The sequence below is a fragment of the Oxyura jamaicensis genome, chromosome 2, assembly GCF_011077185.1.
Source record: "Oxyura jamaicensis isolate SHBP4307 breed ruddy duck chromosome 2, BPBGC_Ojam_1.0, whole genome shotgun sequence".
Taxonomy (NCBI): Eukaryota; Metazoa; Chordata; class Aves; order Anseriformes; family Anatidae; genus Oxyura; species Oxyura jamaicensis.
In genome coordinates this window covers 76,633,093-76,651,321 of record NC_048894.1, presented here as the reverse complement: position 1 = coordinate 76,651,321, position 18,229 = coordinate 76,633,093, and the positions used below count along the sequence as shown (strand labels likewise).

Sequence of the window (18,229 nt, the reverse complement as noted above, 5' to 3'; positions counted from 1 at the left end):
TAGAAGATGCCGTGGAGGAATGCCCAGTTTAAACTTCCTATAATGTGCCAGACCAACCCACCTATGTCCTGCCAGCTCTGCTTTGAAAGATGGAACAGACCTTCACTGTGTCTCTTATTTTTTTCCCTACCCCATCTTACTAAAATTAATTTTTGTTGAAGCAGAGAGAATAATATGACCTACCACATAATCTTTACAATAGGACTGGAGGTTTGGCTCAGCAGCCAGATGTGAAAAAATAAATTAATTTCTTAGAAAAATATGTATCCTTTGAAAAAAAAAAAAAAAAAAAAAAAGTAAAAAAAGTGGTCAACAAAAAAAAAAAAAAAAAAAAAAAAACAGACATTATTAATATCACACTGGCAACTGAGGTAAGATACTTCACCTACCTTGAAGCTAAAGTTTACACTGAGTGTAAGTAGAATGGTCACCCAGGCTGAAATTCTAGGATAATTTTTCCCCTCCAGATTCTGATTACTTTTTATGGGGGTGGGGGTGGAGCGACAAAATGTTTAACCAGTGCTGTTTTAAAACTTCATCACAGCTCTGAAACCAATACACTATAACACCCCAGAACACCCACTAGACAAGGAGCTGTAGCTGGATGGGTGTCCTAGAATGGCCAGTAGTGGCAGACAACCTCTATGAATTCACTCCAATTTTTAGAAGTTGATTAAGTTTCTAATATGTTCCGTTCATTAACTGGAAGTCAGTTGAGACATCTGACATCCAAAATAATTAAAATTTTCCTCGTAATGGAAAATGATAACTGCAGACTTTTCAAGAATCAAGAAAAAATATTAAAATGTTGAAGGCATGATATCAAGAGACTAATGAAATTGCTTATAAAAACAAGCTTTTTCCTGCCTTTTCCTCTGCCTGGCAAAAACAAAACAAACAAACAAACAAACAAAAAAAGAACAAGAACAAACAAACAGCTTTCTCTACTCTTTGAATTTTGAAAAGCTACAGTTTGATGTCCCATCCTCTCTTCTTCCATTTTTTTTTTTTTTTTTCAGCTACTATCTGTCTAACCCTGATGATCCTCTTTTCTGTGATTTGGTCACAGATCAATATTATATTCCTTTATGTGCATCTCATCTAGTTCACAAGTTCCTTTGTTTTACTAATGTCCAATCTCCTGACATGCAGTTATTTAGGTTTTTATTTCCCCAAATCACTTGGGGTGGTGCCTTAGACCGGCTAAAGTCCACTATACACTCAGGTATTTTGCTTAACTTTTGGTCAAGCTGCATAAAGAAATTACTGGAATTCTCCAAACAAAGTCTGTTGCTTCATTTTAGTAGTTTTAAAGCAGACAGTCATCAAAGTACCTGAACATCTGAACATATTCATACTTTCAAACATTTATCTAAAATGAAGCAAATGCTTAAATGCTTATACCTTTTAAACTTCACTGTTAACAATGAAAAAACTTCAAAGCAAAGTAAAGTAGGTCAAAAAAAGGCTCTATCATAAGAATAAAATCTTATAATTTGAAAAAAAAAAAAAAAAAAAAAAAAAAAAAAAGACTTTCCCCTGTTGACTGAATGCATATGTCTTAGCTACAGCTGTACCCAGCTCAGAAATGCATTCACCGTGTATGTAGGGCTGCTGACAGACAGATTAGCATTCCATCCTAGGAAGACTGAAGATGAGAGATTCTCTTTCACTGAAGTGGCAGGAGAAGGATTAACATACAGTAGGGAACTAATGTCTCCTAATGAACATAAAAGCTTCATAAGAAAGAACTTAAGCCTAGAGCTATGTGACTCATTAAAATCTCAGTTTACTATCAATTCCAATAGGGAAAAAGAAAAAGAAAAAAAAAGAGAAGGAAAAAAAAATTTTGTGTCTTAATTTTCAAATTGGGAAAATAAATACATTTATTTTAGTGAAGGAAAATGAATGCTTCTTTTCAACATTTTCTGTTTAGATTTGTTTTGATTTTTCTTGCAAAAATGAAAGACATCAAAAAGCAGATGGTAATAGGAAAAAAATAAAGAAAAAACTCAGCATTTTCAGTTTGGAGGGAAAAAGAGGATGAAGGGCGCAAAATCTGTTGAAAGTTAAATTGCAAGAGATTTCTATGATACTCAATAACTTTTTTGTTATGTTTTGGGATTATATGGCATACCAAGCTGAACTTTAGAATTTCATTCATGTGTACCCAGAGTGCTCAGCAGAATGAGCAAATACTCTGAAAAGCAAATTCCCTGTTAGTTCTTTTATGAAAACTCTACTGAGGTCAATGACAAGCTAATTGTGACCTGAAGGGGGCTTTGTCTTACAATCCTGATAGCAGGTGTATAGGAAACTGCAGTAAGAGACTACCTGAGCCCACACTTACCAGATGGGGCAAAGATGATGATATCGTGTCAGATTCAGCTACTGGAAGGCAGACAGGGGTGGAGCTAGTCACTGTCAAATAAGAATCTACAATTAGAAAGGGAAAAGTATATGGAACAATCAGGTGCTTAAAAGTGTTTTAATGGAATGTGAAACAAATCATTTACATGATTTTTATAAGTTATGGGACAGGGTCCTCTTGTCAATAGGTACATAAACCCCAGATTAAGTACCAGGGATAGGGTAGGAATGTATGTAGGGAGGAAGGGTTGAGATCTCTCTCACTGAAAGCTCACAGCTGGGTCAGATTCAAAACGCTGGTAAGCAACATTTACTTGTTATCTTCTACAGTTTAAATTTAGGAAGATTCCTCTGAAGTAAAAACAAAGTGCAAGAGTTTTGACTTTTTAGGGTTGTGCAACATGGCTGTAATATGTCTAGAGGCCATTTACCTGTTTTTTCAAGCAAATGCAATACTACTAAGCTTTCCCCTAATATTAGAGTATGAAGTTAGGCCTTTTGTGATATTTACTATTATATTTACCTAGTCTCATTATGTCCAGAACCTCTCATGGACCTGAATCTGATTTCTTCAAAGCTAGATTGATTTTGACTGAGTTTCTCCCTCCTCAAACAATTCTTTTGATCATCTGAGTAAGAAAAGAAAAGTCTAGGCAACAGAAATACCTAGATGACTAAGCAACTAAGCTATCTGCATGCAAATCTGTATCTCAACAAGCAGCAAGGTATTTCCTATTAGGATATAAAGAAAATGTACAGAGTTCTGCAGCTACGTTGACTGTATTACAGGTATAGCACATACCTGTCCATTCTAGAAGCACGTATTCCTGAAAATAAAAAGACCGACAAGAAATATTCAAGGTTGAACAATTTTTGTGAAAATTATGCTGGAACAGCATAATTGTGTTTCTTTTATTGGGAGAATGCCATTTAGACAGTATGCTGTTCAGTGCACCTGTATTTTATCTGCATGAGGCCATCTGCAGCACTTTTGTCTCAGATAGTCGATATCTGCAACTCACAGGTCTGCAAAAATGCTGGCAAAAAGTGTGGTTCATTCATTGTAAAATTCTTATACTGTATGAATGTATGTTGCATAGTGCAGATTTCCTAACAGACAAAAGCTTCAATTTTAACTGTCAATACCCATTTTGTTTTAATAATAATATTTTCTCTTCAGAAATTGTTTTATTGTACCTATTTCCCGTTTTTAGATACTATGCTGTATTACTGCTTCTTGCTAACACAACAGCTCATTCACCAGATCTTTCTATTTAGTACCTTCCTACTTTTTTCCTTTCTTTCCTTAGTCCATCCCTCACATCATCATATGAAAATTTCTACCCCATAAAAGTATACAATTAAACAGCAAAGCAAAGCCAAGGCAACACAAAGTATGTGCACAGGTTCTCTGTTACCTTTTGAAGTATCTGCCATAAGTATTCAATAAAGAAGCAGAAAGTTCAGTCAGATATCTTATTGCTGCAAATTCTGATTTTTCATGACCCAAGTAGATCTTAAGGTAACAGACTCCTTTGCATTTTCTCACCATTTAAAAGGAAACAATACGGGTTATGAGCAAAGGTGCTACAGTGGAGTGAGGATGGAAAGGGGGCTGTTACACTGAAACTTCCCAGTTAATGCTGTCAACTGTAGCACAAGCTGTCCTTCACCTGATAACATCATGGTGGTTGCGTGGCTGTGAACCACTTCATAGGAGAGATGAGTCAATTCCTACATCACAATGTCTATTACCAAACAAAAGTTGGCTGATTTGGAACTAATGGCATTGTAGAATGAGTTTCAAAATGCACAGAAGTGTTATCAGAGAATCATTTCTCTCTCTTGAAATGGAAGATTTTGAAATTTTGGACCATGCATTAGTTCTTTCCAAGCTTAAAATTTACACAAGAAACTGTAGTAAAACAAAAACAAAAATATGTATACGTGAAACATGATAAAATCCCTTTTCTACTACAGAAGGAGTAATTAAAGGAGATTTTATTATTATTATTACTATTTTATTTTTGTGTGTGTGTGTGTGAATAAGATCTACCTTTCCTGCTGTGACTCTGTGCTTATTTACACATCTAATCTACGGAATAACAAAACTGATTTTATGTTTGCTAGCTCTGAAAATCTTATAAACCGAATAAACATGTAAGATGTCTGTGACTTCAGTGTTTCAACTTGGATCTTTTCTGATCTAGGACAGAAACCAGTTTCCTGATATGGTTCCACAGTATCCTCAAATAAGAGGAACAACAATTGTGTTGCACAGAATAAGGAACATATTGCATAGGTTTGGAGGTGATGAAACCTCCCAGTTTTTACTCATTATCTAGTCTGTCTCCCCACTAACTAAACTTAATGTTATTTCACACTTCTGTTTAATTATGACTACTGTAGCTTATGGAATAAGAAGCAGTAACAACACCAGTTCAAGTCAGGCTTCAGCTGTCTATTACTTACAAGTTGTGTCACATTAACTGGGTAGGATGTTGAAAAATGTGGAAAACAATAATATGAACTTACTTTACTTCAGCACAGGTTGGAAGAATTCAGTTAGAAAGCAGTTCTGAAGTTCCCATTGAAACTGAAAGGAGAACAACAACAACAAAAATCAGTTTCTGATTATTTTTGCCTAAACTTTACTATTAAAAATGACAGAAATCTTACTCTAGTTTCATTATTTTCCATACAATTTGTTTAAAGTGTGCATTTGTCAGCATCCCATACGCAGTCAGAATCAGCCTTCCCTGCACTGTTTCCTCTGTTATGAAATTACATATTTACTCAGTGAAAAAGATTTGACTTAAAAATGGTTTATTTTAATGTGATGGTTTAATTCTGATTTCAAGCCAAATAAACACATGATTAAATTTCAGACCTTTCTACAAAAATTTCATGTGTCTCATTTGTTTTAGATATTTCATAGATCGTGATAAGTTGTTGTTGAAAAGCATGTATTTTTGATCCAGTTTTGTCTTTCTCACTCAAACTTCCTTTTTTACTCCATGCAACTTTTACATGATACTTCAGGTTCTCACCATCATTTCCATTGGAAATAAAAATAAAAATAATAATAATAATAAAAAATGAAGCTCCACATTAGCAATTCTGCTTTACGAGTTTGGCTTTCTAATATCAATAAGCATTGAATATGTATGTAATGTACTGCATTAAATAGTCTTGAACTCAGAACTGAAATTATGTATACAAATGTTTCTAACAGGTGAGTGCCTAACAATTAATTTCTGTGTTCCCAGGGAGCTCAAATCTCAACCTTGGTGTGTTAGCTCAGTGATCATGTGCATGAGGCAGCAGAGCAGAACACTTTCAGTTTTCCCACTCAGATGAGGAGTGCTCATCTGCCATTCAGACAACTCTTCCAGGAACTCTTTTTGGATTTAAGCCAATATAATTTACAAATCATTAAAATCAACAAAGTGATGTCAGAGTTTGCAAGCACTGTTCTTTAGAAAAGCCAGGCATACTGTGTTAGGGTAGTTTCCCAGGTGGGACAAAATTTCCCTAAGCTATGAATATTTCTTTCCACTGAAAATCTGAGTTACAGTGTATTGAAAACCACAGGTGAAGTCTTTCACCAGAAAAATAAATAAATAAATAAATAATAGAGGATTTTTGCCATAGATTTTGGTGAAATTAATTTCGTACCCTCACTATTTGTGCCAAACTCAAAGCTTTCCCTAACAGAACTGAGTGCTGAGGCATTAATGAAGACTGAGCTGGAAATCCAGCACTGAAGCTTTTTGACCCTCAAAGATGTGGCAAATTCTAGTGATATATTTCAATAGCTTTACATACATAGATTTACAGAAGTTGTTTTTCACAGCTGGGGATATTAGAACTCTTTATGAGGGGGCTCTGAAATTGCCCATGTATTCAGTTTGTAGGAATGGAGAAAGTGCATGTATTTTCTACCATAACTTGATTTGTTATCGATGCTGCTCTGCGCTACTTTCAGAGAAACCTGAAGAAGAATTACATCTAAAATAAAGAATTTATTTTGTTTCAGTCAAAATGATAGCTGTGTAACCAAGCTACAGAGTTTAGTTAGATGTTATTGTGGATTATGAAATATTCATCACCTCTTCAAAGACTGCACTTGGCTTAGAAAATATTATTAAATAAATTATACATTCTCTTCCTAATTACATATTTTATGTGTCTTTACCAGATACACTTCTACCTAACATTGTCATTATTAGTATTCACTCAGTATTAGAAAAGAGTGCAAAATTTTGTATTATAGAAGTGGTAGTGAGTGTTCTATAGCCATTTGCCTTTATACACGTGTAAAACACTAAAGTATATATGCCATACTTTTCTGTTCCATGTGTCTCTTTTTCAGACACTGATTTAAAAAAAAATAACTGATGTCCAGAAAATATGAGTTCTTAAATAAAATAAAAATCAGTTAACAACAAACAAACACCAAGAACAAAACAAAAACTATTGATTTCAATATTGTCTGCCAGGGTAAGCCAGGGTCTGCCAAGTTCATCTAACTTTATAATTTAAAGGTTAGATATTTCCTCCTTCCTATGGAGGAAAAACTAATACAGCTAGAGTTGTTCTTTCTCTATGTGGCTAGGTGGTACCTCTGAAAGCTCCTCTGTCCTCGTTAGGACTCTATATAACCCACTTAAATTTAGACATCTAGCACAAACTAATGAATTCAGATGAGCTGAGTTCTATGTTTGCTTTATACCTGAAGTTGTTTCTGCAGCTTTGGTTATGTCAGGTTTAGACAACGTACAGCTACTTCAGTCTCCCTACAGACACCCATTATAGTCAATACCAGTAGTTACAGGTACCACAGAAAGCACTGTAAAAGGGAGAAAATTAAATAAACTTTCAGCTTTTTAACTTGCAACAAGAAATATTTGGATAAAGTGAATTTTCATGGACACTATGAAAGTTCTTAAAATGAAGTGTAAGTATCAGTAGTATCAGAAAATGAGGTATTTACAGCTGGAGAAACAATCAGAGGAGCAATTAGGCATTCATGCCTCCACTCATCAAGGCCCCATTTCACACTTAGTGATGTGAGGAATCCCAATGAAAACCCAGATCATGAAGGTCTAGAAATCAACAGCTGCTTCAGAACAGGTAAACAGTATTCAATAAAGAAAGACTATCAGGTTTCGAAAGCTTGCAGTGAAGTAGGTCAAATTTCTTTGCAACTCTTCTACACAGATTCTTGTGTCTGAAAGACTCTTGGTAGTTTATGCTTTTGCTATAATCTCAGCAGTTTTTGTTGATTCACTGGTGAGCACAAGCAGATAAGATAAATCTCATCTTCACAAGAGACAGCAATGGGCCCCAACACACACACGGACACAGAGATACAGACACATATACACACAAAATAAATAAATAAATAAATAATCTGACTAAAAAAAAAATGCAAGAAAAATTGTCATTGGTATTTTTTTCAGGAAAATGAAGAATGCTGTTGAGAAGTATTGTCAAAATGTCATGCCTGCTTAAAGTTGTGGACTAAGTTAAGAAAGAATTGGCAATGCAGTATTCTCTTCTCATTACAAATGCAGGATTTTCAATTTGTAGTGATGGATTGATTCACAATTTTCATAATATTTTGTCATTCCTAATGAAAGCCTTTTTTTTTTTTTTTCTTTTTCCTGCTTATATTTAAAAACTGCCTGAAGACATTTCTCTCTGTTTTTTTTTTTTTTTTTTTTTTTGTCATCTCAAGGACTGCTTTTCTACTAAAGCATGAAAGTAATTTCTTCCCCCCTTTCTAAAGAAAAGCCTCTCCCTGGTTTTCTGTGTCCCGAATGCCTACACTGAAATGATTTGCTTTAGATGTAGTTTCAAGGTTGTTAGTTAACAGAGAAGTAGGTAAATAAGTACATACCCTTACAGAAAACTGAAAATCTCTACTGTATGAAAAGGTGCCCCAAATCATTGTTTGCCACAAAGATGAGCTGTTCTTAACAGCTCCCCTGTTCCTACTTCCCCCACTATGATTTTGCAATAATAAGACCATAGTTTTGCATACTTGGATGCCACAGTATGTTAGACAAGTACAGTGTGAACAAGAACAAAATACTAGGTGCAGAGCCTGCCATCTAAAATACATGTAGTTTTGAAACCGGCAGCTTTTTTTGTGTAGAAAAAAAAAAGGTAAGAATTTCTATAATGGCCTTTCTTTGAGGGTTTAACAAGTAGAATGTGATCCTGCTGTAAGCACTTACCTAAGCCTTTTGCACCTACGGGGCAGAGCAGAAAAAAACAGAAATTTGAAAGATTTGTGGGAAATCAGCATTTCCCTGGGATGTTTGCTGCTGTCCAGAAGGGTGACTTATTGCAGTTGCTCTTCAAACTCTCGAAGAATCTTTTGACAATGATCAGCTTTATAACACCATTTGTGGATACAGGAACTTATCTAACAGAGAAAAATTTGGTTTTATACTGTACAGTTTCTCAACAAGCAAGCAATAAAGATGGTCAAAGCACCCCACAGTTCTGAATAGCCTGCCTGACTTTTCATTCATAGCTTCCGCTAAAATTCAGAAACTGAAAAAGGGGACAGAAAAGCTTCATGGACTCTGTGTAACTGACAAAACAAGCTCTTTTTGTGGGTCACTGCTCCTTGGGGATTTCTCTCATGCCATTTTCATGTATCTGTTTGAATGCCCTCATTGCAAACTATTTTTTAGCACCAGTCTGAAACACAGTAATCTAGGGAAACATCAGCAGGAATAACAGGAGCTTTATACAAAGCTTGAAGAGGATGAACTATCAGACACAAATATAAGGCAATAAGGCTTGGGCTCTTTCAGGAAACAGTACCTCATATGAACAGTTAGAAATTCAGAAAATGTTTGCTTGGATTGTCTGAAAAACACTGGGGACTCCAGGAAGCAAGCTGCCTTTCTGAATAAAAGATCTAGTCATTAAGGGAAATAGCTGCCTTTAGCAAACTCTTCGCAGTAAATGGATACTACATGTAGGCATCATTCTGTGCATCCATTCTCTTTGGAACTCAATTATATCAGAAATGGTATATTTGATGGTCCCGATATAACACAGATTACTATCATTAGCACTAGTCTGTACATTCGAGTGAATTTGCACATGTTCTTGCAACACATATTCTTGTGTATGCAATTTCTAAATGCACTGTCAAATGCTTTATTGTCTACTTTATAGAAGAAGCAATAAAGAAATTTGTTTGGTACTACTCTGTAGAATTAAATAGGAAAGTAAATCATACCAAAGAAGTACAGGCAGAACTTCCCACAGGAAAAAAGGGAGAACAGGGCATGTTGGAAATGGTATTCAGTTGTTCATTTTTGTCATTAAAATTTTCATCCAGTTCTTTATAAAGGCTGTTGGTGGGCACCACTGAGGAGGAAAATATCACATGCTTTCTTTTCCAGTCATCTGGGTTTTCCTGCAGCTTGAGATTTCATAAGATCTAGCTCTGAAGTTTAAAAAGTTCTTGTCATGTATTGATATGCTCATTTCAGGGAAGAGCCACAAGATTGGCTTCAAAGCTCTCACCAATGCAGGCCCATCTCACACAAAGAAGAGTTGACATCTTATCACACCCCAAAGTAGTTCTTTCTGCATATTGCATGAAATGTAGGATAGTAGTGAAACCAAGTAAAATAGGTCAGCAGAATTTCAGAGGCCTGTGTAAAAGCAAAATCTACCCTGTATTAAAAACAAAACGGTATTTTCTCTTTAGAAGTTTAATGAGAAGAAATGAACAAAGAGATTATTCAAGTTCAGGTACACATTAAATGAGCTTGTGAAAATCTAAATCAAAAGCATTCAACCCTTTTATTCTTCCACAATTTCTATTTACTGTAATAAATAAATCTTATTTTATTTTATTTTTCATGTTTTTAATGATTAATATTTTAGTTTAGTTTCTTGCAGTCCTGATGGAAATTAATGGAGAACAGAGTAGAGAAGAAAGGAATATAAAGGATATATGTAATTTCACTGTTTTCATGCTCTGAAGTTTTTGAAAGTCAAGTCCCAGCAAGGTTGCTTGAGTGATAAAACTCCATTTACAGTGTCTGAGTGAGTACCTATTACTTAGCATACGAAACAAACAGTCACTACACTAGTGAAGTTACTGTTGTTATTACTGAAGAAAAACAAAACAAAACAAAACAAAACAAACAAACAAACAAAAAAACTTCAGCTACTGATGAGAAACTTATAAAACCGATTTAAGGCTGAGGTTTACAAGCAGAAATCAGAGGAGAGACCAGTCATGCACAGAGGCAAACCAAGGTCAGGAGGTTAACCATGGTTAACTCAGGTGGTGCTTCTGCGATCAGGCAAAGGTCATTCAAATGAACAAAAGCCAAAAATATAACATGAGGCTTGAAATAGCCATCAAATGCATGCTCAAACATGAGCTCATTCTACAGCAACCCACTCATAGGACCATTGATAATCTTGAAAGTAGCTGTTGCAAGAGCAGATTAAAATTTAGGCCCTTTAAATCAAATAGCTGTTGTGTAGGTTATTGTTTCTGACTTGGAGGTAAATTTTCCAACATTTTTGCTTTCTATTAATTTGAAGGTCCAAATTCTAGTCAAGTGTGACAGTACGTAGTACTCTCTGACAGTACTGCAAGAGAAGGATAAAAGCTTCTGGAAAGGTAAAGGAAATGGGAAAAATAACGCCTTGCTTCTAACATTCTTTTACTTTGATCTCGACTCAGTTTATTTCACTTTATAAAATTGTATTTTTAGCTGTAGATTAATTTCATCTGCAGACATCTTTAGCAGATAACTAAGTGACAAAATTGATTTCAATGTTTGCACTGAAGGACTTGGAATTCAGTGTTTTTGTTTCTGGACTCATCAGTATGAGCTGGAAAGTCCTGGATGGCAGACCACTTTCAATTTTTCCACAAAATACAAAGTCCTTTATACACTATAGAGCTCTTGAAAGTTCAGTACCTGGAAACCATCCAAAACAATCAAATGGGCATTGAAATGCCCAATTTTTAATAGAGAAAGATAATTTTTATTAGAGAAAGAGAGACAGACAGGAGTAGAAAAAAGAAAGTATGATGGAGTCTCATGGCGAATGCTGAGGTTTGCCAACAAAAACCCTGGCTTGAATCCAGATCATTGACTAAGAAAGGCAAGACCACAAAAAGGACAGAGCCCATCCTTAAATCATTCTGAAATTATAGGAAAGTAGTAATTTAGATAGAAGTAAAATGAAATAATATGAACGCATGCAGGTGCTTTGACCAAGAGTCTGACTGTTGACTTTCATTATAAGGAATGTTTGTCCCTTCATCCAAGTTACATCACTTGGGATCTGCTTCTGCTGGCCATCAGCTGTTGCTTGCAGTTGGGAGTCTTCTTCCCTTCATCCCATGTCCTTCCTGCACTCTCTTCAGGCATCCTTCTAAGGGGAATAGGGTGGGGGCACAAAGCTCCAGCTCCACTCTCACCTTCAGATGACTGCAGCCTGCACTGTCCTTGGCTCTCTGCAGGGTAGAGGTCCTCCCACGTCAGACCCCATCCTCTGTTCACCCAGCTGTGTCCCAGGTGATGTGCTGGGATCCTGACAACCTGCAATCCCATGGGTGCTGACACACCTGAAATGCTTCTCACCCCTCTTCATTCAGATGGTCCCCTTCAAGTGTGGTCTGATCCATCACAAGCTTGGTAGTCCAATGCCCAAGCTGCAGCACGTAGACTATCAGAGACAGGCAACACAGGACATGCATATTTCCTTACTTCCTCAGTCAACAGGGTTCCTCAGGGAAGCTGCCAATACCTTCCCCACTTTCACCACACCACGTGGAAACACCACGTGCCAGGGAGAGACATCCCTCTTGCCTGCCTCATGCAAACTTAGAAGCACTGCCCTTTGCTGCAAGAGCACCTCGGCTGGGGAAACATGGACCAACCCTGCCTCAAAAGGCAGAGCCACAAGCAGGGAGTCAGGAAACATACCCAGGAGCAAAGATGTATCATGCCCAGGAAAAGGCAGAGCTGGCATTTGCAGACCTTCTCCACTTCACCCATCACTCAGGCCTCTGCTTTGGGCAACATGACAGCAGAGCAAGAGTTTATCAGCACAGGAAGGCTTCTGCAGTCTGGCTCTGAAAAAGGTGGCGATATTCTCTCTGTTAAAGGGATCCTTTCCCTTTAACATCTGCATGAGATAATAAGGAGACAATACTTCCCATCTTTGAAACAGAAATATATGCAATGACCATAACAAAGAGAGAAAACAAATCCCAGTGTGTGAGGCACTCCACGAGGCCCTAAGAAAAATACCAGACACAAGGGACACAAGTGGGAAATAAGAGGCCTGCCAATTAGGAAGCTGTGCTGTGCATGGGCAGAAAGCAACTACACACATCCTCCTCCTGGTATTCCTCAGCCTGGAGGCTTCCCACCAAGAGCAGCACAGTTTCATCCCTGCTTCCTGTGCCTCCCCTACACGTCTCAAGAGACACATGGCAGGGAGCTCACTGCAAAACCCCACGGCCCTCCTACTTCTTGTTCCACTTTGACAGCAGGGCTCAATTGTGAAAACACTGCAAGACCAGCCACATGCTTGATCTCTGCCTCTATCGCTGTGCTGACCCATGCTCTTAACAACTTTGTCTTGCAGAGGGAGGTCATTCACTGAGCCTGGATCTGGTTCAACCCTTGAAAAGTTGAACGATCTATCACCTCTTGCTGTAAGTCATCATATTTATTCTCTTAAGTTTGTATTAAACCTAGCACCTGATGAGAACAACAGCCCTGGCTTATCTGTCTCTCCAGACGCATTCTAATGAACCAAACCTACAACTGCATGTTTCACAGAAGTCTTCTTTAGCAGCTTCAGATGGAAAATGCAATGGAAAGAGGGAGATACCCCTGTTGCCTGATGTTCTTCCAGTGGGTGCAATTTGTTTAAGATAAGCTTGGTTTCAACTTATCTTATGAAACCTTCTGATGCTTCAGAAGAAAGGTTAAAAACTAACAATCATCAAATTGCATCATCTGTTTAGGTATTCCCTGATTTCATAGGTGGCCAGAATTCCACGTGCCAGAGCAAAAAGAGAGGGGAGGAATTTATCTGGCCAGATGTGAAATAAAGTGGAGAGAGAAAACAAACAAACAAACAAACAACCCTGTGACTTCTTTGCAGAAAAAAAAAAAAAAAAAAAAAATCCCCCAGAGGGTGGGATTTTTTGCCTGGATGTTACCAGTAAAAAGGCCTTGGATCCTTAGCAAAGAGCTTCATTCTTTGCTTCACTGGGAGATAGGAATTGAAGAATGTTATTTATTCTTCCCTCTTCTCTCTCTGAATCTCATTCTCTCTGTAATTGGACTGTGAGTACTTTTTGCACTGCTAGGGCCTGTGAAAAGAAATTCTATTATGCAAGTTAAATCAATTACGTCTAGCTAAATGAGTTTCCCTGTTAATGTCAGAGAGTCTTCCTCTCTTATGTCAGTCATATGTCTGGAAGATATTGGGGAGGGGGAACTGGTTGAGAAGTGAACATAACAAACATTCACAAAAGATGTTATTATCACCATTCTGATATTCTTGCAGCCCACCCAATAGCTAAACTTCTCATCAAAATTCCTTAAAGTTCTCTGTTTGGACCTGTTTTCCTATAATGCTCCCATCCATATTTTCCTTAGAATTTATTATATATTCAGTGGGAAAACATTAAATTTTATTTCAGACTGGCCTCACTAAAGATTCAATACAAGCCTGAAACACTACTTTCTAAGGGGAGAAATTAGACTATAAGAAGGCAAGACAAGAACAACACTTAGCAGAGCAAGAACTAATGTTAAACGATGCTTCCAAATATGAGAACAACAGGAAAGGAGGGAAAGGGAAAGGGAAAGACCTCCAGAATTATTTGGATAAGACTAGAAGAGGATGAGGTTAACCAAAAACAAAACAAAACAAAACAAAACAAATAAAAGAGTATTTGGTATGAACACTACAGGCTTGTGCCATAAAATCAGAACTGTTAAGACAGGAGTTTGGAGATCAACATCATACCCTAACCCTTCAGTAAGACACCGCTGTATTTTGCAGTTTTTCAGATTACTGTTTCGAATCTGTTGCTCGTTCTCCATGTGATGGATCAATGAAACACTGCCTTCTACAAGCCTGAAAACTCCCTGATACCTCTTCCTCCTTCCCACATGTAAAAACAGAAGTGCAGAGTTCACTACAAACCTCAGAGTGAAGACTATCCAAACTGTCCCCCACACTCACAGCACTTTTGTCAACATCCCAGAAGAAGTGGAATGGACTGGTGCATTTACAGGACTCATTTATTGTCATAGCTATTAGAACGGGACACAGTTCAGTACTTCAGATTTATGGATAAAATAGTGTCGAGAGAAGGATTCAATGAAAATCCAAAATACTCAATTGATGCCTCTTTCAATGTGTTAGGGGAAGTGACATATTCTATGTGAAAAATGTTTTGTGATAGGTATGAGTACCCAGACCATTTCCAATTTGCCCTTGTTCATGCATGGCCACCTGAACACACACAGATACACACACACACTTATATCCTCCGCACTGCTCCTGGCCACTCCACTTGCTTATTTTAAGTGGTTTCACAGGTTTCACATATGCTTGCTTCATGCAGCCATGAAGATGGTTCCTTCAACATCTCCTGTTTCTTATCAGGACTTGTATTTCTTGCAAAGCATTATCTATGGTGAGTTTCTATTTTGTTGTTTTTTTTTTTTTTTTTTCACTTTTACACCTGTATAAGCTGACACTGAAGTAAATGTGTTTACTTATCTCTTTATCATTTATAATATGGGAAGAAAATGCCTTAGTAAGTTTTCAAAGCATTTCTTCATTATGTTTTTTTTTTTTTTTTTTTTTTTTCCCATTTATTTTCATTTAATATATTTTACCTTTTTGTTTTCTCTTTTTCAATTTTCTACTGCTCTTCTCATAGTTCTCCTTTTAATCAGTTCTAAAATGTCATCAGCTGCCTTCTGGAATTAATGGGTCTCCCACTGTTTCACCACTGTTTCACCACTTTCCTGTTCTACATTTACAGGAGTTATTTCCACATTCTCACAGTTGCTTTGTCCTATGGGATTATCAGCTTATTCGTTATGACACTTTGCCTTCAAGGCTTGGGGTTCTTTGGCTCAATTTGTGTTAAGACACTGCAGAGCTTACACTTTCTGATAAACAGTGCATGCTGAATGTGCCTCCTATTGCTTACAAAGCATAACAACAGTACCAGCATCCTGGGCTTCACAAGGCCAAAGAACCTCTCTCAATCATCAGAAGTGAGACTGTTTTTCCAAAAGGTTCAGAGTCTGTGCAGGTTTATTCTAATTTAAATTTTAACACTTATTTATGACAACCTCTTCAGAAAATCTTGTAACTTGTTTTTCTAATTATATAGGGGTTGAATTCTCCAGAAAGCTCTGACAATTAACACCATCAAAACAGTCTAATTGTAAAAGCAAAGCACACATTACGAACTCCTCAAAATTAGAGAAAGACTAATCAGCATATTATGTCTTTAGAGATACAGTACATAGGTGAGGCAGAAAGGCAATGACCCAACAGTAGCACTAAAAAATGCATCACAATTATTTCCCCTAAAAATGCCTTATTATAACTTTTACCTACAGGTTTATTTTCTAAGTATATTCCACCTCCATGTCTGGTTTTGTGGTGCTTGATTTTGTATGAATTCAATCGACTGAAAGTGCTGTATAGAATATCCAGGTGCAGCTGAGAAGCCTAAAACCTCCACCAAACAGGCAAAGCCTAATCTGTTTCAGTGGGTTTATCTGTCTGAATATCACATGCCTGAGCTTATGTGAGAATAAGCTCCAAACATTTTCTAGTTTGGGCTACATTAAAACTGCAGGACTATACAGAGAGATTCCTGGGTATTAGTTCACCCGCGTGCACTTCAAAACAAGAAATGGGCACACCACTCTCCAGCCAGAGGCCACAGCACTGTAAAGTGCTGGTCAGAAGGGTTCTGCACAGCACACACTAGCCCCATGCCCCGGCAAGGAGACCATGACTGCAGTGCATGCTGCAAAGTGCACCTCCTCTGCTGATGAGGGTTGGAATGGGCCTTCCCAGGGCCTTAGCATCCCATGGTGTGGTGTGTGCAGGGGGACACTTCCCAGCTTGGAACATCAGCAGACGACACCAAATGGATCTCTAACGTTCACTCTGCTGTAAATGGGTATACACCGCTTTGTAATTTGAATACGTAAACCCAACAACAAGTTTCTGTAGCAATTGGGCTGACCCTGTTCCTATTACATTAATTGCATTAAGTAAACATTGTTTCTTGGTATTTTAAAGAATGTTAAATATAGCCATAATTACTGATTGCAAAATGTAGTTTTATGCTTGAATTAAGCTACTGCAAAACACATTTTTTTATTATTATTATTTGCAAGGCAGAATGAAATATTCTTTGCCGAATTTATATGCTGACATCTGTTATATACTGTTACATGAGTTTCTGGCAACAATGTCAAAAAGGTAACTTATAACAATTTGTTACCAGATAAAAGCTATTTTATTTTCAATAACATCTTTCACATTTTTCAACATCCTCTTACTGTAAGAGTCTCATTTAAAACTATTGATCATTCTGCCTAAAGAAAATTCCAGGATGGATTTGTGTGTTACTGTTGTTGGTTTTCCTGAATGGCCTGATACACGAGCATCTGAGGTCACATTTTTGGAGGACTCTTCTTCAGAGATCTCTATCTAATAAATCGATACAATGCTTTTTGGCTCCAAATTGCAAATCTTTGCAAACATAAAACTTCACCTGCTTAAAGCCAAACAATCAAATTTAGAGGAAGGATTAATAATTTTGTGCCATCGACAAGTTAAATCAATTACTAACATTTCCTTTTCTATCTTCACTAATAAATGGGGAACAACAGTAATTCTCAAACATTGCATATAGGACAGAACAATGTATGTATGTGTGCAGATAAACATGCTTACCCAATCTCTTTTGGTAATATTTTGTTATGGTCAATCCAGCATATATTTTATTTTGCACAGAGAGGGTATATTTAACAATTATTTTTACAAAATATCCCCTTGAATTAGTCATCTATTCATATTTATTTAGATATTGAAGTAAAAAGCATAATAACTGAAAGTGGTCTATCAATTAAATCAAAAACTAAATGTCCTTGTAGATTTGCTGAATTTAATACAGATCTAAGAATGCAAATTTTGCATGATTGCTTACCAGTCAATTTGTAGAGAATCTCTCTTCATTGTCCAATATTTTTAAAAAATGTTATTTATGACTGGGCTATGGCAATTGCAAATTATAGGTGAATGTCCATGCCTGCTAAAGACCATAAGGGTTAATCACAGAACATTTGCAGGGATGCAGTGGGTCTGAGTTTAAATCAGAAAAAATATTTTAGCCTGCAGTGAAAGTCACTGAAATGGAAAAAATCTCTTTCTGACAGAAAGGTCAACACATTCCAACTGCCCATGCTTATGCAGTAGAAAGCTCCAGGTCCATAATATTGGGAGACATTGACACATTGACTCTGTCTTCAAGGATGCTGACCAAATGTGTAGAATTAGTAGAAAATGTAAAATATCAGAGAACCAAGGCCTGTAATGAGAAAGAAATGAAAAGAGAGAGGAAAAAAAAAAAAAAAAAAAAAAAAGTTTTCTTCAGGTTAATCAACAGGAACCAAAGAATGCTTCTGCACAAAATCCTTTGCAACTTATATAAACATAAAAGAAGTATTACTAAAAAGAAGGAAAAGGAAAAGGAAAAGGAAAAGGAAAAGGAAAAGGAAAAGGA

General features: G+C 36.8%; 1 long non-coding RNA gene across 3 annotated transcripts in view; it reads right to left on the bottom strand.

The window, feature by feature from the left end:
* LOC118163029 overlaps positions 1-18,229 on the bottom strand; it is a 140,726-nt gene that overhangs the window by 85,877 nt on the left and 36,620 nt on the right. For all 3 annotated transcript variants that reach the window (XR_004748796.1, XR_004748795.1, XR_004748794.1), the window contains exons 3-4: positions 4,843-4,966; positions 2,351-2,436 (exon numbers count right to left, since the gene is read on the bottom strand). This is a non-coding gene — a long non-coding RNA (uncharacterized LOC118163029). The remainder of the gene's footprint in view (positions 1-2,350; positions 2,437-4,842; positions 4,967-18,229) is intronic.